General features: G+C 37.0%; 1 pseudogene; it reads left to right on the top strand.

Moving 5' to 3' along the window:
- The window catches only part of LOC139043590 (centromere-associated protein E-like), a 79,769-nt pseudogene that overhangs the window by 13,426 nt on the left and 46,253 nt on the right, over positions 1 to 20,090 (top strand).

The following is a 20,090-nucleotide window of genomic DNA, read 5'->3' as shown; positions in this document are numbered from 1 at the left end:
AAAAAACGAGTAAATCTATAATATGTTTATTCACTTTGAGATTTTGAAAAATCACTCAAGTATCTAATTCTAGTTCACCCCAGTTATTTTACTACACAGTATAATGTCTATTATAATAGCCTATTCTTTCTTCAGTTTAACAATAAAAAACCCCACAAAACCTAACTTCTGTTTTGTTTTCCAAACCTGGCCTTTTTTAACTTTTTTAACTGCAATTTTTAACTTTTCTCTTAATAATGTAGCTTTAATACTCTTGACATATTCAGTGATCCATTTGGTGACTTTTCTTGTGTTCTTTGATGTTCTATTATCTGGCGACCTTAGATATCATCAAGTCCAGCCCTCCAGCCTCCCGCTCACTCTAAGTATCTTCTTGGAAAGAAGTCTTCCCCAGAGTCATTTTCTGGCTCTTTGGAGGGAGTCTCTGAGTGTCTCCTGGCCTTTCTGGGAGAATAATATCCAGGTTCTCTTAGCTCTGCTCCGTCTCTGTTCCCTTCTGTGGCTTCTTTTCCCTACCTTTCTAACAAAAACTCAGGCGTGTTCTGTGGCCTTTCTTACTTCCCCGTTGCCCTCTGACATTTGGTTCACATTTGTCTTTTGATGACAGCCATATATTTATTTTGTCTAGAGCTCTGAGTTCTAATTCATATCTTCCTAAAGATTGTTATAATGGTGTGTCTCACTGATATCTCAAATTTTAGTGTGTCTAAAACCAAGTTATTTCTTCCTACCATGGTGAATATTCCTTTTTTCCAGTATTATCAGTGTTATCCTGGTCACCTAGGCTGGAAACCCAAGTCAGTTTCACCTCATCTTTTTCTGCCTTCTCTTTTGTCCCGTCATCCCCGTTTTTTATTGATGCTACCCTTTAGCATTCCATGGGTGTCATACTCAAGTCCTCATCTCTTGAATTACTGTATCATTCCCCTGGACCTGGCCCCCATGACCTGGTTTTGCTTCTTCAGTCTGTTATGCAGATTTCTGATGTCACTAAGCTTGTGTCGTGTCACTTCCTTGGACAAGATCTGGCCACTCTTAACCAGTCTAACTTGACGTCCTTCTGCTCCATGTGCGCTCCTCTCTTAAGGATAGGTTGGGCCACTTGGTATCTTTGAACACTAATGCTTATTCCCATCTTTATACCTAAGTTCATGCTGCCTTCACCACCACTTCACCCCTTTATTATGTATCTAGGCCATCTGTGGTAGATACTACACAGGAAAGGTGAGACTTCTTTGAATGTTTTAAAGAAAGAAGTATCTGAGACAGGACTCCAAAGCAGAAGTGTGTAATCACCTGCTCATCACTGGAGGTCTCCACAGAGACAAATAATTTAAATCTTTGACTTTCTTTTAATGCATTAAGAATATTTGCGGAGGCTTTACAGTGTTCTGAGCCCAGGACTGGGCTCTGAGATTAAAAGAGTAAAGAAGACATCCCTCCATACTTACTGTCTCCATGGCAACCTCCCTAGTCCAGGCCGCCTTGTCTCCATTCACATTCCTGCCCCAGCCTCCTAACTGGACTCCTGGCTACGGTCTTGCCCCTCTCCAATCTGTTTGCCCCCCAGGGGCCCAGGTGACCCTTGAGGAAGTTCAGTCAAGCATGTCACTCTTGTCAAAGCCGTCCAATGGCTTCCCATTGCATCCCAAAAACCCGCTTCTGTACCCTATCTTGTCCCATCTCTCCTTCACCAACTCTGCCACACTGCCCTTTCCATTTCTTGAACACACCAAGCTCATTTCTGCTTTGTGACTGGTGTGCTGGTTGTTCTTTAATCTGGAGTATGGTTCCCTTGGTCTTTGCAGGGCTGGCTCCCTCTTCTCCGTCCTTCCAGATCTTAGCTGAATTGGGGGACTTCCCCTGCCATCCTGCCCAAAGAGCCTGTCCTGTCCTTTCCTCTTCCCACTTCTAACACTCTGTTTAAATTGTCTGTATTACGCTTAACATGCTATGTTTCTTATTTGTTTGTCTTTTTCTCTCCTCTCACTAACTTCCTCCTCCCCGAGTCCCACCCTGTGCAGAACATAAGCTGAGAGCAGGGTCCTCATTTGCCTGTTGCGCTGCCATATCCCTAGCACCTAACGTGCTGCCTGCAGCACGACAGGCAGTCAGTTCTTTCCAACAATATTTGTGAAATGGAAGAAAAGCCCATGGTTTTAAAGATGCTACAGTGTGGTCAGAGACGCAAATAACTAGCTCAACACAGTAAGTGCTATAATAACCAGTCATATCTATAAAGACCTCTGGGTACACCGTTGAAAGGTCAATTCATTCACGGTATAGGGAAGGAAGGATCAAGTTGACAAAGCTACACTGGGAAGGTGGCAGTTGCCTTTGGTCGTGAAGGAAGAGTAGGGGCAGACTAGAACATCAGAATCAGCGAAACACAGGGAATGGCAAAGGGTAGCTGTGCATGGTGTGGAGGGCATAGTCCGTAGTTCAGCCAGAGTTAAGAGTAACTGATGGACAGAAATGAGGCTAGAGCAACACAAGTGCCGGATTATAAAGAATCGTATTCACCATGGTAAGATTTCGAACTTTGTGTAGGAAAGTGAACCTATTCTGGCAGCATTATGGAGGAGGTATTATAAAGAAGGAACAAGATGTTGAGCTCAGTTTGACTCAGACAAGGGAAGGCTTAAATAGTGAGGTGAGAAACAAGGAAACAGATGGGGTGTTCAGATAAACCATGGGTTAAAAATGTTCTTCCAGTACTTTGGATTTTATTATTTCAAGTTACACTTCCTAAAGGTTTATTTTCATCTCCTGCAGAATTTGGTTGATCTTGCAGGCAGTGAAAGAGCTGCTCAAACAGGTGCTGAAGGTAATGAAAACTCATGAAATATTTTGGTCTGAAAGTCCTCCTGTTCTTTAACAGAGTAAAAGTGCCACCATGCATTTTAGAGACTAATAAAGTAATGATAATTTTGTGATAAAAGTCTTTAACAGAAAAAGCAGCTTCCTTATCTGGCTTATTATCTGCTTTGTGCTGCTGTAGCGTTAGTTAAAAAGATGAAACTCTGTCGTTGACAGGATTTATAGTTGGAAAGCTCCTGAGAGTCCCATGAACACCATAATCAGTAAGGAAATTCAGAAAAGTGGCAGGATACAAAATTAATCTATAGACATGAGCACCTCCTAACACAACAGCCGGTTGGAATATTTAATGTACGAAAAGACCCCCTTTGCAATAATGACTTAAAAGGCATAATACCTAGGAAGAAACTCAACAAAAATTGTATAAGACCAAAATAAGGAAAACATTAAAACAGACCTGAAAGAGGTAACCAAACACTGAGACAAATGAAAACGCATACTTAGATGGGAAGTTTCAGAACCATAAAGATGTCAGGCCTCTCTCTGTGTTAGTTTCCTGCAGCCTGACATAGAGACACTCAGCTGAGTGTGGCCTGTACCCACCACACCAGTGGATCCTCAGACCTGTGAACAAGAAATAAATGCCTGTTGCTTTAAGCTGGCTTGTTAAACAGCAGTATTCCAGCAATAGCTGAATAACGCACCTGTGCAATAACTGCTGTTCAGAAGGATTTGTTGCAGTATTTTTTGTGTACATGGCAGATTGAACACCTGCATGTCCCTCAGCAGGGTGCTAGGTAAATAAATTCTGATACATCCATACAATGGAATTCTATGCTGTAAAAAAGAGTGAAAAAGACCAATGTTTACCAATAAGATAGATGATATATTGCCAAGTGAAAAAAGCAAAGTGCAAAATAGTGTGTATAGTATGTTACTATTTATGTAAAGAAGAAAGGGGAAAAATTAATACGTATGAACTTGTATTTCTAAAAATCTCTAGAAGAATAAACTAATAATAGTTCTTGGTTAGAGCGATAGGAACTGGTTGAAAGGAGAATAAAGTGAGAGAAACCTTTTTCAGTAGACTTCCGTTTAAGACATGTGAGCATATTAACAGTTTAAAAATAAGGACTTTTGGTTGTGAACCTCTAGGAACTAACTTGGTTGCACGTCATTAGTTGCCTGTATTGGAGGTTTGGAAAAATAGATTGGAATTGAGGAGTTCGAGGAGCTCTTTTAGGACGTGGTGCAGACATGGGCTTTCCTGCATTCTTATTCTTTTCTTAGTCGTCTTTTTCGAGCTGTTTCTCTTGGGTGAGAGCCTTTCTGCTTCACGTGATGGGTGGGAGGAAGGGAAGGGCGCCTGTCAGCAGTGGGAGGAAAGGTGGGCGCAGATCTAATTTGAAGCACAGACTGTAGCATCTGACCCTGCAATTTCTAATTTCTCCCATAAATTACTGATAAATAAGTTCATCATCTAGTACAGGGGCCAATTTGTTTTCTTATTTATTTAATAAATGCAGGTGTGCGACTCAAGGAAGGCTGTAATATAAATCGTAGCTTATTTATTTTGGGACAAGTGATCAAGAAACTTAGTGATGGACAAGTTGGGTAAGTTTGTCCCATTGTACATTTACCTATTAATGCTTACGTTTTTCATTAGGTTGAAAATTATGATATTTCAGTGACACTCAAATAAATGTACTGATACCCCTGTATGTTCAAAAGCTTCTGTGATTCTATGAGCATGCGTTGCTTCTTATATGTATGACCGTGACCTACTAAATTTACTTTATATTTTAAATATTTTCTAGTTAGTAGTTTTGCTCTGCCTCAAGTAACCAGTAAAGAATGAATTTTTTAAACTGTAGCAAATTTAAGGTTCTGCGTTAAAAATAAACCACTTTTGTTATATAAAAAGTTTTACTCTTTTTCTCCCCAAACTCATCTCTCACTAAGTGGTTTCATAAATTATCGAGATAGCAAATTAACACGAATTCTCCAGAATTCCTTGGGAGGAAATGCAAAAACACGCATTATCTGCACAATTACTCCAGTGTCTTTGGATGAAACCCTGACTACTCTCCAGGTGAGTTTGATTTTTATCTCGAATCAATATGGGGGAAATCATCTTTCAGAAGGAAAAATTAGCTACTAAAATTAGGTGTAATTTTTTGTAATTGACATAACATACCTGTTAAAATAAAATTGGTGTGTCTACTAAATAGCATTCCTTAATCTTCCCAAACTTCAATCATTCATATCCTGCCTCCCCAATTTTTGCCACATCCAACAATATTTTATTGAAATTGACTTGATTTTTTCTTAAATAACTCACTTTTTAAATTTAACTTATTATAAAAGGAAACTTTCTATCAGTCCCATAAATGAAAAACTGGTTATCACTTGGAACAAACAGAAGGTGACCCAAAAAATGGGTGTGCGTGTTTATAACAAAATAATTCTTAAGTTCCTGCTAACAAATTGTTGCCTGCCTTTGCTCTGAGCCTAAGGCCTGTATTTTCTGTTTTCAAAAGAAAAGAAGAATGAGAACTGTCAGTAGAATAGCTGTCTCAATGAAGGGTTCAGTGTTATTTAATGGGCACCCTCACGTACCCAGTTAAAGTTACTTTTGACACTCATGCTCTAAGAAACATCACTTTAAGTAGCTATTGAGCGCTGGATCAAGGTTCTGTCAGAGAAACAAAGGTAGGAGATAGCGTTCCTGGCTTCACAGAATTTATAGTCTTATAGTGAAGATAAGACCTGTCTTCCAGCGTGATTTCCTTGGATTAAAAGTTAAGTGGCTAATAAGTAGGACAGAGTTCAAAGGAAGGAGAGGTGCTTTTGACTGGAAGTGAAGCTTCAGCGCAGAGGGAGCATTTGCCCTGGACTTTGAGGAGTAGATGGATTCCAGTGAGCCAGGGTGTGTAGGCTCTCTGTTGGCATCTGTCTTCAAGATATTTCTCTGACCCTCCTGAAGACTAGTGGCAAAGGTAAGTTATGGACATTGTTACAGGGACGTAGAATGCTGTGTGTTCAGAAGCTGTAAGCCACCTGGGAAGCTTTTACTGATGTTTCTTTACAAAAGAAAATTACAAGAAACCTAAATATTAATTAAACTAATCTTTTGGTGTCAACGTTTAACACTCTTGTATTTTTTCCCAGTTTGCCAGCACTGCTAAATATATGAAGAATACTCCTTATGTCAATGAGGTGTCTAGTGATGAAGCTCTCCTGAAAAGATATAGAAAAGAAATAATGGATCTTAAAAAACAATTAGAGGAGGTATGTATGAACTGTGTATTTCAGTAAAGAATAGAGATGGATTTAGAATTGAGATCTGCCTACATGCCCAGAGACTCTTAAATCCTCAATATCTGAGTTCTACAATCTAAATTTAAAACAAATAGTTTTTAACTAAGGAGAAATCAACCCGTAAAAACTTTACTATAAACTGCAAGATTTGGTTTCTTGAACTTATTTTAGATTTTGTTTTTCATTTCCAAAGGGCAAAATTTGAGATTTTCAAATGGGCCAAGTAGAGATACGTTTTTTTAAGAGATAAAAACTGTCACAAATACAGAGAATTAGGTTAAAAAGAGAGACCATGAATAGTGTTTAAAACTACTTTGTTTCATTTTACATTATCTTGAATTCCTCTTCTAGCCCTAAGATAGCAATCTAATAAGATAGCATAATTGCTTGTCATTACCATTTGTTTGTTTAAACCATCATGGTCCCCAGTCTGTAAAAAACTTACATTTTACTGATCTTTTTAAAAATGACCTAAAATGTCAAATGGCGGTCTTAGAAGGATCTCTCTTCCTTTGCTATAGGTATTCAAGTCTCTGCTTTATGATTTCTCTGCCTATTTATATATTTTTAGTCAATTAATAGAATTGCTTTAACAGCATTGATATAATCTTATACATGGCATATAGAATAGTGACATGAGGAGAAATGTATATTTTACCCTATTATAAGTTTGAGAAATTATTGATTATGGTAACTGCATATTGGTGTTCTGCAGGTAGGGCATATTTTATTTCAATAAAATTAAAATTCTCAGGCCAGCCCTGTGGCCTAGTGGTTAAGTTTGTTGCACTCCACTTTGGCAGCCCGGGTTCAGTTGCCATCCGCAGACCTACACCACTTGGCGGCCATGCTGTCCTGTTGTCCCATGTACAAAATGGAGGAAGATAGGCACAGATGTTAGCTCAGGGCAAATCCCTTTCAAGCAGAAAGAGAAAGATAGGTACAGATGTTAGCTCAAGGTGAATCTTCTTCAACAAAAAAAAAAGAAAAGAAAAATTCTCAAAACTCACATACAAATTTATATTTTTTTAAACTATACTTTCAAGGTTTTAAAACCTACCTACATTTATTAACGTAACCCAATATTACATTCTTTAGGTTTCTTTAGAGACTCGGGCCCAGGCAATGGAAAAAGACCAATTGGCCCAACTTTTGGAAGAAAAAGATTTGCTTCAAAAAGTGCAGATTGAGAAAATTCAAAACTTAACACGAATGCTAGTGACCTCTTCTTCCCTCACATCACAACAGGAATTAAAAGTAAAATTTAAAAGACAACAGCTTCTTTTCTTCTTCTTTTTTATTATTGTTTTTTTTAATTGCAGTAACTTTGGTTTATAACAGTATATAAATTTCAGGTGTATATCGTTATATTTCAATTCCTATGTAGATTATATCATGCTGACCACCAAAAGACTAATTACCATCACCACACATGTGCCTAATCATGCCTTTCAACCTCTTCTCTCCCCCTTTCCCCTCTGGTAACCACCAATCCAATCTCTGTTGCTATGTGATTGTCTTTTGTTGTTTTTATCTTCTATTTGTGAGTGAGATCATACAATGTTTGACTTTCTCCCTCTGACTTTTTACTCTCAGCAGCAATACCCTCAAGGTCCATCCTTGTTGTCACAATTAGCCAGATTTCATCCTTTTTTATGGCTGAGTAGTATTCCCTTGTGTATATATACCACATCTTCTTCATCCATTCATCCCTTGACGGGCACCTAAGTTGCTTCCAAGTCTTGGCTATTGTGAATAAGCCTACAGTGAACATAGGAGTGCATGTATCTTTACGCATTCACGTTTTGACGTTCTTTGGATAAATATCCAAGAGTGGAATAGCTGGATCATATGGTAGGTCTAGTCTTAATTTTTTGAGCCATCTCCATACTGTTTTCCATAGTGACTGCACCAGTTTGCACTCCCACCAGCAGTGTATGAGGGTTCCCTTCTCTCTACATCCTCTCCAACACTTATTGTTTCCAGTCTTTTTAATTATAGCCATTCTGACAAGAGTGAGGTGATATCTCATTATAGCTTTGATTTGCATTTCTCTGATAGTGATGTTGAACATCTTTTCATGTGCCTGTTGGCCATCCGTATATCTTCTTTGGAGAAATCTCCATTCAGATCTTTTGCACATTTTTGAACTGGGTTTTTGGTATTTTTGTTGTTGAGATGTATGAGTTCTTTGTATATTTTGGATATTCACCCCTTTTTTGATATATGGTTTACAAACATCTTCTCCCAATTGTTAGGCTGTCTTTTCCTTTTCTTGATGGCTTCCTTTGCTGTGCAGAAGCTTTTTAGTTTGATGTAGTCCCATTTGTTTATTTTTTATATTGTTTCTCTTGCCCAGTCAGGCATGGTATTTGAAAATATGCTGCTAAGACCGATGTCAAAGAGTGTACTGCCTATGTTTTCTACTAGAAGTTTCGTGGTTTCAGGTCTTAGATTCAAGTCTTAAATCCATTTTGAGTTGATTTTTGTGCATGGTGTAAGGTAATGGTCTACTTTCATTCTTGGGCATGTGGCTGTCCAGGTTTCCCAACACCATTTATTGAAGAGACTCTACTTTCTCCATTGTATGCTCTTGGCTCCCCTGTCAAAAATTAGCTGTCCATAGATGTGTGGGTTGATTTCTGGACTCCTGGACTCTGGATTCTGTTCCATTGATCTGTGTGTCTGTTTTTATGCCATACCATGCTGTTTTGGTTACTATAGCTTTGTAGTATATTTTGAAATCAGGGAGTGTGACGCCTCCAGCTTTGTTCTTTTTTCTCAGGGTTCCTTTGGCTATTCTGCGTCTTTTGTTGTTCCATATAAATTGTAGGATTCTTTGTTCTATTTCTGTGAAAAATGTTGTTGGAAATTTGATTGGGATTGCACTGAATCTGTAGATTACTTTAGGAAGTATGGACATTTTAACTATGTTTATTCTTCCAATCCAAGAGCATGGAATAGCCTTCCATTTCTTTACATCTTCTTCAATTTCTTTCAACAATGTTTTATAGTTTTCAGTGTACAAACCTTTCACCTCCTTGGTTAAGTTTATTCCTAGATATTTTATTCTTTTTTGTTGCAACTGTAAATGGGATTATATTCTTAATTTCTCTTTCTGCCACTTCCTTGTTAGTGTATAGAAACGCAACTGATTTTTGTATGTTGATTTTGCATCCTGAAACTTTGCCGTATTTGTTTATTAGTTCGAGAAGTTTTTGGTGGGTTCTTAAGGGTCTTCTATATATAAAATCATGTCATCTGCAGCTAGTGACAGTTTCACTTCTTCCTTTCCAATCTGACCGCTGTTTATTTCGTTTTCTTTCCTGATTGCTCTGGCTAGGACTTCCAATACTATGTTAAATAAGAGTGGTGACAGTGGGCATCCTTGTCTGGTTTCTGTTCTTAGAGGGATAGCTTTCAGTTTTTCTCCATTGAGAATGATATTAGCTGTGGGTTTGTCATATATCAGCTTTATTATGTTGAGGTACTTTCCTTCTATACCCAATTTATTTAGAGTTTTTATCATAAATGGATGCTATATCTTGTCAAACGCTGTCTCTGCATCTATTGAGATGATCATGGGATTTTTATTTTTCATTTTTGTTAATGTGGTGTATCACGTTAATAGATTTGCAGATGTTGAACCATCCCTGCATCCCTGGAATAAATCCCACTTGATCATGGTGTATGAAATTTTTAATGTATTGTTGTAGTTGATTTGCTAGTATTTTGTTGAGGATTTTTGCATCGATGTTCATCAGTGATATGAGCCTGTAATTTTCTTCTTTTGTGTTGTCCTTGTCTGCTTTTGGTATCAGGATGATGTTGACTTCGTAAAATGAATTTGGAAGCTTCCTCTCTTCTTCAATTTTTTGGAAGAGTTTGAGAAGGATAGGATTAAGTCTTTGAATGTTTGGTATAATTCACCAGGGAAGCCGTCTGGTCCTGGACTTTTATCTTTTGGGAGGTTTTTGATAACTGTTTCAATCTCCTTACTGGTGATCGGTCTATTCACATTCTCTACTTCTTCTTGATTCAGTTTTGGAAGGTTGTATTAGTCTAAGAATTTATCCATTTCTTCTAGATTATCCAGTTTGTTAGCGTATAGCTTTTCATAGTATTCTTTTATAATCTTTTGTATTTCTGAGGTATCTGTTGTAATTTCTCCTCTTTGATTTCTGATTTTATTTATCTGAGCCTTCTCTTTTTTTCTTGGTGAGTCTAGCTAAAGGTTCGTCGATGTTGTTTATCTTTTCAAAGAATCAGCGCTGAGTTTCATTGATTTTTTTTCCTGGTTTTTTTTAGTCTCTATTTCATTTATTTCTGCTCTGATTTTTATTACTTCCTTCCTTCTACTGATTTTGGGCTTTGTTCTTCTTTTTCCAGTTCCTTTAGGTGCACTGTTAGACTGTTTATTTGGGATTTTTCTTCTTTGTTGAGGTAGGCCTGTATTGATATAAACTTCCCTCTTAAAACCGCTTTTGCTGTATCACATAGACTTTGGCCTGTCGTAGTTTCATTTTCATTTGTCTCCAGATATTCTTGATTTCTCATTTGATTTCTTCTTTGACTCAATTGTTGTTCAATAGCATTTTGTTTAAGCTCCATCCATTTGTGGCTTTTCTGATTTTCTTCCTGTAGTTGATTTCTAGTTTCATACCATTGTGGTCAGAAAAGATGCTGGGTATTTTTTCAGTCTTCTTAAATTTATTGAGACTTGTTTTGTGGTCTAATATGTGATCTGTCCTGGAGAATGTTCCATGTCCGTTTGAAAAGAATGTGTATTCTGCAGGTTTGGGATGGAATGTTCTATACATGTGTACTAAGTCCATCTGGTCTAATATGTCATTTAAGGCCAACGTTTCCTTATTGATCTTTTGTTTTGATGATCTCTCCTTTGGTGTAAGTGGATTGTTAAAGTCCTCTACTATTATTGTGTTGCTATTTCTCCTTTTATGTCTGTTAATAATTGCTTTATATGTCGAGGTGCTGTTATGTTGGGTGCATAGATATTTGTAAATGTTAAATATTCTTGTTGGATCATTCCCTTTATCATTATGTAGTGCCCTTTGTCTGTTGTTACAGTTTTTATTTTAAAGTCTATGTTTTCTGATATGAATATTGCTACCTCAGCTTTCTTTTCATTGCCATTTTCATGGAGTATCTTTTTCCATTCCTTCTCTTTCAGTTTGTGAGTGTCTTTAAGTCTGAAATGCATCTCTTGTATGCAGCACATATATGGGTCTTATTTTTTTTATGAAAGATGACAGCTTAAACTTGATATATAGGGAATAGAATTGGTATTCTTATATGCTTATTATATAGCTATGTGTTTCTTATCCTTTGATACAGTATATTTTAGGAAAGAACCTTTTGTGTATTTGCCTATACCTCAACAACACCTAGAACGTTCATTAAAAATACTTAACCCTGATTCCCATATGAAGAGATCCTAATTCAGAAAGTCTGGGATGTAGTCAAGGAATCTATTTGCACTATACTTCTTATGAAATTCTAATGAAATTGATTAGGTGATTGGAAACCACAGGTGTCTAGAGTATGTGGTAATATTTTCTATTTAATGAAACAGAAATAGTAATCTCAGGAAAATTTATCTAGACTATAAATCAACATAGTAATCAAAATTCTGGCTTCCAGTCTGTGTGCTTTTGTTTTTACCAGAGTAGGGGTTTATTTATCCAGCAGATGTTTTGGGGAGTGATAGTGTCATGGTTAAGAGAATGGCCTCTGGAGCTGGACTTTCTGGATTTGAATCCCAGTTCTGTCAATTCCTAACTCTCGACCTTGGGCCCTTTCTTAAATACTTTTTGCTGCAGTTTCCTTATCTGTGAGAAAGCTTGATCCTCACCTCATAGGACTGATGTGACAATTAAGTGAAGTGATATATAGAATGTGCTTAACACTATACTCTCCATACAGCAAATCCTCAATAAGTGTATGCTGTTAAGATTATTATTAATAGACGCTACCTTTAAGTCCACCATACCAGGTAAATGGAAGGCATCAAAACCATCTGTTGGCTCAGCCATGAGTAGGAAACAGCCCAAGGAAAGGGGTAGGGAAAAGTATGCCGGTTAGACATCTACATGTACAAAAGCTTGGAGTCGTGAGAAAACATATTTCTTGGACTTAAAATATTCTGGTGGCAGGGGCATTTAAACCACATTGTAGGATTCGAACATTGCATTATGCTAAGGATATGGGAAAGCCTTGTAGGTAACATGATTGGAATTGCTGTTTAGAAAGATGTGGCTACTGTGTACCTACAATTGATTGGGCCTCCACAAGGCTTGTGGCTCTGGAGATGGAAAAAAAATGGGTAAATTGGAGAGCTATTTGGGAGACAGACTCGACAGAACTTTGTGATTGTTTCAACATGGGGACATGGAAAGGGAGAAGGAAGCATCTAGAATGACATGCACACATTACTGGGCTTGCTGGATAGCTGGTAGCAGTATTTGTTGAGTTAAGGAACATTGAGTGAAGAGCAGTGGAGCTGTCCAGTGTTTTATTTGGGTCAGCTCTAGTTTAAGGTGTCAGGCAGTTGAAAATGCAAATATATGAAAATCAAGTGAAAGATCTGGGATGGAGATATCAATTTGGGCATTAACTACTGCAAATCCAAATTAAAGTCGTGAGAATGGATGAGCTTGCTCTGGGAGCATGTTGAGAATGAAAAGAACAGAGGGCCAAAGATAAGATCCTCCCAAACAACTTTTTAGGTAAAAGCAAAAAAGAGGAATGCCTAAAGGAGCCCAGGTTTAGCTCTAGAGTTAAGAAAGAAACCAGGTGAACGTGGTAAACTAAAAGAAGAGAATGTTGCATAGAGAGGTCACATTCTATGTCAGTGATGTCACGTTCTGCTGAGAAGTTAAATAAGACAAATATAGACTAAAACTTTTTGGATTTAGAAACAAGAAGCTCCTTTGCAAAAACAATTTGAGTTATGTATTGGGAATGAAAGCCACCTTGCAGTAGGCTGAGATGGCCCAAAGGCGTAGGATCTTGAATACAGTAGAAGGGTCTGGCCTTAGATAGAAGGAGAAACACTCCTTCATTATAACAAGGACAGAGGAAAAGGGTAGGAATCAATGCAAGTAATGCTTTTGTAAGTTTAGGCTTGTATTTTCTTTGTGAAATAGGAGGTTTAATTTTTCTTCTGTGGTGGCTGGAGATGGTAGAGACACAGTTTGTAGACCTACTAAGGGTTTGAAATAGTCTCGCCTTTGTAGGGAATGGAAAAGAAAGCCAACGAGGGGGCAAGGAGTCTTGCCAGGCAGCCTTAAGGGCCCAGGTGATGTTGGTAGCCAGTCTTCTGGCTGTCCACACAGTGTTCAGGAGGCTAATAAAAGCTCAGATGGCAGTGTAATTCATCTGAGTGTACATTGTGATAGGATAGGTGTGGGGAACACAGAATGGGTCTAATAGTTTGAGACCATTGACCCCAAAATGTGATTGAACTGGTGATCTATAGAATCTAAGATGATGGGATGAGAGCCCAAAGGTAGCTGGCAGAAAGAAAACAGTGGATCAAGAGACTAGATGTCCCTCTTAAGCTAACTAGCTATAATGGGATTAACTGAATCACTGGGGTGGAAGGAGTTCTAGGTTTATGAGTTTCAGATGACAGGGTCCAGTGGCTTTGGGAGCGAATGGAGTTGAGCTGAAGGTCATGGGAATCAAGGATTTATATATGAATGTGCTTTTGCAGAGCAGGCTGTGGAAAGGGCTGGCCATTTCAAGCAGAAGCCATATATTCTGGGGACAACAGATAATCTTGACAGGCAACGCAGTGGAATGGGTGGTGGATAAGGTCTGAAGTTACAAGCATGGGCTCAGCCACCAATTGGCTGTATGACTGTACACAACTCATGTAAACTTTTTGGACACTCAGGCATCTATAAAGTGGATGTAGTAAGAGAGGATTGTTGAGAGGATCAAAAAAGATGAGATAATGCTTGTTCTAGTAAAGGGACAAGAGAGGAATATACCTGTAAAATATGGAAAAACACTTAGGCGGTGGTCAGAGAAAGAGAAAGCAGTAAAGCCAAGTGAGTGATGAGGACAGCTAGCTGGGTGGGACAAGAACCAGGAGACAGAGGTATCCCAGGAGGGATGAGGAAGAAGTAGAGAGACGAGGAAGAAGAGAACATAGAAACTAAAAGAAAATGTTGGCTAGAGAGAAGGAAGGAGTGAAGGGTTTGTTTTTGAAAAAATCAAAAGCAGAAAACAGAGGCTTGAGCATTCTTAAAGCCCAGTGGAAGAAGGTAGTGAAGACGACAGATGAACAGATACCTGAGGGAACAGAGTCCCAAGGGAGAACGGAAGGAACAAGATTAGGAGCGCTGGTTGGATCGTGAGCTTTATAAACTGGCAAAGAATTGGCATGGGAATGGCCCTGTGGAAGATTTACTTGCTGAGGGAAGTTCAAATGGGCTGCCTGTCTGTTCCTTCCCAGTTAAGGCTGGGTTCCCAGAAGTGCTTTTGGTCACTATGTTGGTGGCTGTGCTGTCTTCTGTAACACCAGATTACTTGAAGGATTGATACTTAACTAATTCCTTTCAGTAAATTTGCAGAAATTCTTGTAAGTAAGCCTTCAAATACAAAATGAAATTTAAATAATAGTTTCATCAAATTTATTATGAAGTTAACACTAATTTGAAAAGTTTGAATATGTTTTCTTATCTCAGGATGTCCTTAGACTGATAAGATATTAAACTAGGCTGAATAAGAATTCTACCAAGTCAATGGTTGTTAAAAATGGAAACTAGTTCCCTTGTTTTATGATGTTTGAGCCAGATGTGTGTGAGGTAATTTTGATTTCTTCTTCTTTAGGCTAAAAAAAAACGAAGAGTCACTTGGTGTGTTGGCAAAATTAACAAAATGAAGGATTCAAACTATGTAAATGAGTTTAATGTACCAGAGAATGTAACAACAAAGACACATAAGTCTGCTCTAACTTTAGGAGGAGAAATTGATGAATGTGAGTTCTTCTTCAACTACTTTTAATTATAAAAGTATCCCCATAAAGAGAGACTTTATTTATAACTCAGTTAATGTGATAAACACAGTTAAATAAAATGTATGTATTTTAGATGTGATTACGATGATAAAAATAAGTAATTTTAAGAAAGTGAACATTGATGAAGTTCTCTATTTTTTCCAGATCTCTTAAGAATGATGTGCTGTAGTTGAAACATTTGAGACAGATATTTTTATTTTTTGTTTTTGTTTTAATCACTGCTCATTAAGTTAGTACCCATATAATGTCTGGCTTAAACTTTGCTAATCTTGAAAGGGTAGCATTTACACAGGAATCTGTTGCAAAGTTTGTCTCTAACATTATAAGTATTTTTTAGGGGCATTTAAAAATCTGCTTACAATGATTAAATCTCAAATTTAGAATTTGTCCTTTTAACCTATACAGTCGCACGTTGATTAATGATGGGACGTGTTCTGAGAAGTGCATCTTTAGGCAATTTTGTTGTTGTGTGAACATCACAGAGTGCACTTACACAAACCTAGGTGGTACAGCCTGCTACACACCTGGGCTCTGTGGTACTAATCTTGTGGGACGCCTGTTGTATATGCAGTCCGTCCTTGACTGAAACGTCCTTATGCCGTGCATGAATGTGTTGTACTAAGGATCCTACATTTTATCACTAATTCTAACCAGTGATCTTAATTCACACGAGTATATAAATGATCACATCTGTTTATATATTCTTGGCATTCATACTGTGAGCACATATTAACTAATTTGAGCTTATTACCTCAGATCAGAATTTTTTTAATCTTTAATTTGAGTTTTAGGAAACTTAATAACATGTTTATGGATAAATTTCTTTTCCCCCTAATTATAGCTCTCTATTCAGAGTCTGATATTTTCAGTAACACTCTTGATACATTAACTGAGACAGAGTGGAATCCAGCAACAAAACTACTAAGTCAGGTAACTTAAATGTATTTTACAGAACATTATCCTTTTACTCTTCTTTAAATTCATTTGTTATTGATGTTTGCTGTTGTGGCACATTTCTAGCTCTGACTGTTTCAGTAGTAGTTGAGGTTCTTATTAAGGCTTCCCCAACTTGTTACACTCCTCGTTGGTAACTGTGGCATACAGAGAGAGGCTAAACATTTCCTAAAGTATGGTAATAGGTAAACCTTTGCTTCTAGTTTTTACCAGCAGATCTTGGTATCTATGATTTTTTGGTAAGTTTCTGTTTTGCCTTGGGCCATCCCTTGAAGGTAAAAAGGGCTGATTTTAAAAGTATCAAAATTCTCAGGCATAAAGTAGAATGGTGTATCAGGGAAGGGTAATATTGCCAAATAATGCTGAAAAATGAAAGTAAATAAAATTATATAGTCTTATGAAAACTTTAAGAAATAAGGAATACTGTAGTGAATACTTTAGTATGTTTAGATTCCATGTTTGCTTTCTAGGCTGCTAATATTCAAAGAAATATAACATAGTCATATAAATGTATTTGTTAAAGAAAATTTCATTTTAATTTTGAAATAAAATTGCAGTGATTCTTGGGAATTGTTATTATCATTAGCTAACCATTATAATTAGTTGTAATGGTTCTTATAATTAATTATTATGGGGAATTATATGCTTTTGTGTCCCTAAAACACTCTGGAAGGTTTGTTGTTTTTTTCAAATCCCTAGTGTTGGTTTAGTTTCTTTTAACTCATGGCTTACTCTTCCTCATGATGGAACAGAAAGCAGAAACAGGCCTCTGCTCAGCACGGTGAGGCCTGGCAGCCGTTGGAGTTTTAGAAGTCAATAAATAATGGCTCCGTGTCACTTCCTAAATTCAGAGCTGTCTGAGAAATTAAACAGGAGTCAAGCAGGTGGAGAATTACATTATTAGCTTTATTACCAAGGAGCTTAAGGATCTGTGGTCAGATGACTTCCCATTATGTGCCCTACTCCTACTCCCGACTGAATTTTAAGTCAGGCACAGGCAGAGCATTTGTTTATATGATCTTTCTTTCTTTCTTTCTTTCTTTTTTAATTCTATCTCTTTGAAAATAGTCTTCCTCTATTCTATGTTAGCTAGTTTACCAAAAGGCAGACCTTCTGTTATGCTGTGGATCAAGCTAGACCATTGGGAAGATATTGGAGAATGGCCCAAACTACCAAATGATTCAAGGTTAAATGAATTATTTGACTAATCCAGATTTTAGTTAACAAAACAAAGAACTTGAATCCTCTCTGACTTGAAAATCTGGTTTTGTTTATAATAGGAAAACTTAGAAAGTGAGTTGAATTCACTTCGTGCTAACTATGATAGTCTGGTACTAGACTATGAACAACTAAGAAGAGAAAATGAAGAAATGGAATCGAAATTAAAAGAAAAGAATGGTTTGCATGAATTTGAGGCTCTAGAAAGAAAAGCGGAAAAAGATCAAGAGGTAAAAGATGAAAAGATGTGGAAACACAAAACTAAACTAAAACTACACTTTGTGTGTGTGTGAGGAAGATTGGCCCTGAGCTAACATCTGCTGCTAATCTTCCTCTTTTTTTTGCTTGAGGAAGATTGTCCCTGAGCTAACATCTGTGCTGGTCTCCCTCTATTTTGTATGTGGGACACCATCACAGCATGGCTTGATGAGTGCTATGTAGGTCTGCACCTGGCATCCAAACCCATGGAGTGCACAAACTTAACCACTACACCACCAGGCTGGACCCTAAAACCACACTTTTAAAAGTATCATTTTCTTAAAGATGTTTATTTCTAAGGTTGATATATTGAAAACCCAACCATTTTCCATTTGTACACACAATTTAGAGAATTTAAGAAATAATCAGTTCATTTATATTGCTTTAAAAATAGTTAAATCATAATTGTTTCACTTGTGCTTGTGTGCAAGAAGAGGAAGGAATCAAAAACATCTTTGAGCAGGTTTGGTGAATCTGCCTATTGATGAATTAATCTTGAAGAAATTATTTCCTGATAATTTGTATGTTATCAATAATTTATTGAGTATACCAGAATTGCTGCCTAGAGCATAGCTGTTTCCTTCTGAGACCAATATGAATTTTAATATCTAGTGAATGTTTTATGTATGGATACTACATATTAATGGACTTCATTTTCTTTAGAAAGTATGTACCTAAGTAGTTAGAACATTATTAGAATAGCTGGGAAAGCTGATTTTGCATGTTTCTTTTTCCATAAGAGAGTTATTGTAAAAATTAGTATAACTAATATGAAGTAGTTTTAATGGAATTTTTAGAAATGAAACAGATTAGTTAAATTTTCTCAGTGTATAATGTTAGGCTACATGTTAAGAGAACCTAATCCCCAAATCATCAGACTTTGGAGACAGAAATTGTCCAAAAGATTCAAGAGATTTCTTAGTGCAGAGAGTCGTTAACTTAGAGTTTATAGACACGATGAAATTATTTTGCAGAAGTTTTGAACTCACTCTTTTTTGGGAACGAGAATCCATAGCTGTTATCATACTTGTGAAGTGATCTGTGATTCCCTCCAAAATTAAGAGCCAGTGTTTGGTGTGGTTAAAGTATGAGTTAATTTGCAGCTGCTTCTCAGATTTCTGTATGAATAGCCCAAAGGGACACAATCATTTTTCCTCTGTGTCATTGTTTAGTTTCTCACCCTCTTTTCCTTTTTAAAAGGAAAAAAAGAATCCTGTGCCAAATATGTTATTTCCATTCTACCTACAAATTAGTTAATCCTACATTTCATAGGTATTATATCCTAAGACGCAAAAGTTTGTAAGTTCTCCAGAGTTTCATTTACCTTTTTTAATATTCTCATATTGACAAAATGCAAAATGTCATGAAAAAAACAGTGGACTTCAGTCAGTAAAACTGGATTTTATTGAGAGGAGGTGGTCTGGCGTCGTGGTTAAGAACAGGTTCTCTGGGGCCAGACTCCATGGATTTAAGCCCCAGTTTTGCTGCTCCCGACCTCACTGCGGATTCAAGCCTGGCACGCATTATTGACAAGGCCTTGAGCAAGCACCGAATTTCATAGGGCTTCCTTCCTGCGTGTCTCCACCCCTGAGGTTAGATCAGGTGCTTGCCAAGGCCCCTTCGAACTCCAAAATTTCATCTAAGTTTTTGTGTATTTCTTATTATAAATAATATGATGTAAAATTAACTTCGGGCATAAGTGTAGCAGTAATTTCTCTAATTTTTTATTACGTCATTTATATGTTCAATTAGTAAAAACTGAAGCTCACTGAATTGTCACACTCAAAAAGATTACAAAATAACAGAATGTATGACTTGAATCTCACATCTGGATTTTTTTTTCTTTTTTAACCACAGTCAAAGGGGAAAATAATCCTATTCTCTTCAGTTTTTCTTGGACATAAATTGAAATTCTAGGTTCTGTAAGGTAACATAAAAGATTAAGTAATAAAAACTTATTCTTTTCAAAGACAGTTTTACAATATCCATTCCATTTTAAACTGAAAATATTGTAAGTTTATGTGTATGCAGTAAAATATGTTCCAAAACATATATTTTGGGGAAAAGTTTAACCAAAAAAGAGTAAAAGTCAAATTATGGCTTTAGGACCTATGTCATTGCTCTGGTTTGCCAAAGGGTTTCACCAAAAATCACCAAAGCTGTGGATAATTCTCAAGTGGGAATATCATAATATAGGATGTTTAAATAGTGATTTTAGAGGGAGAAATAAGGTCAGTATCATCAAGCTCAGGGAACAAGAGAAATTACAGTCCTGCTGCTTAAGAAAACAATGCAGATTTCAGCTCTAAGTTTCAGCAGGTGAAATGAAATACTTAAGTTCTTAAGACAAAAACTTGATTTATTTAATTTTATAATTTTCACAACTTGGAGATTTTTGTCTTAAGAACTTAAGTATTTCATTTCACCTGCGGAAAATTACAGCTGAAATCTACATTGTTTTCTTAAGCAGCAA

The sequence above is a fragment of the Equus asinus genome, unplaced genomic scaffold (genome assembly GCF_041296235.1).
Source record: "Equus asinus isolate D_3611 breed Donkey unplaced genomic scaffold, EquAss-T2T_v2 contig_3, whole genome shotgun sequence".
Classification (NCBI taxonomy): Eukaryota; Metazoa; Chordata; class Mammalia; order Perissodactyla; family Equidae; genus Equus; species Equus asinus.
Note: the sequence above shows the minus strand (reverse complement) of the source record. Positions and strands in the feature narration are given on the sequence as shown.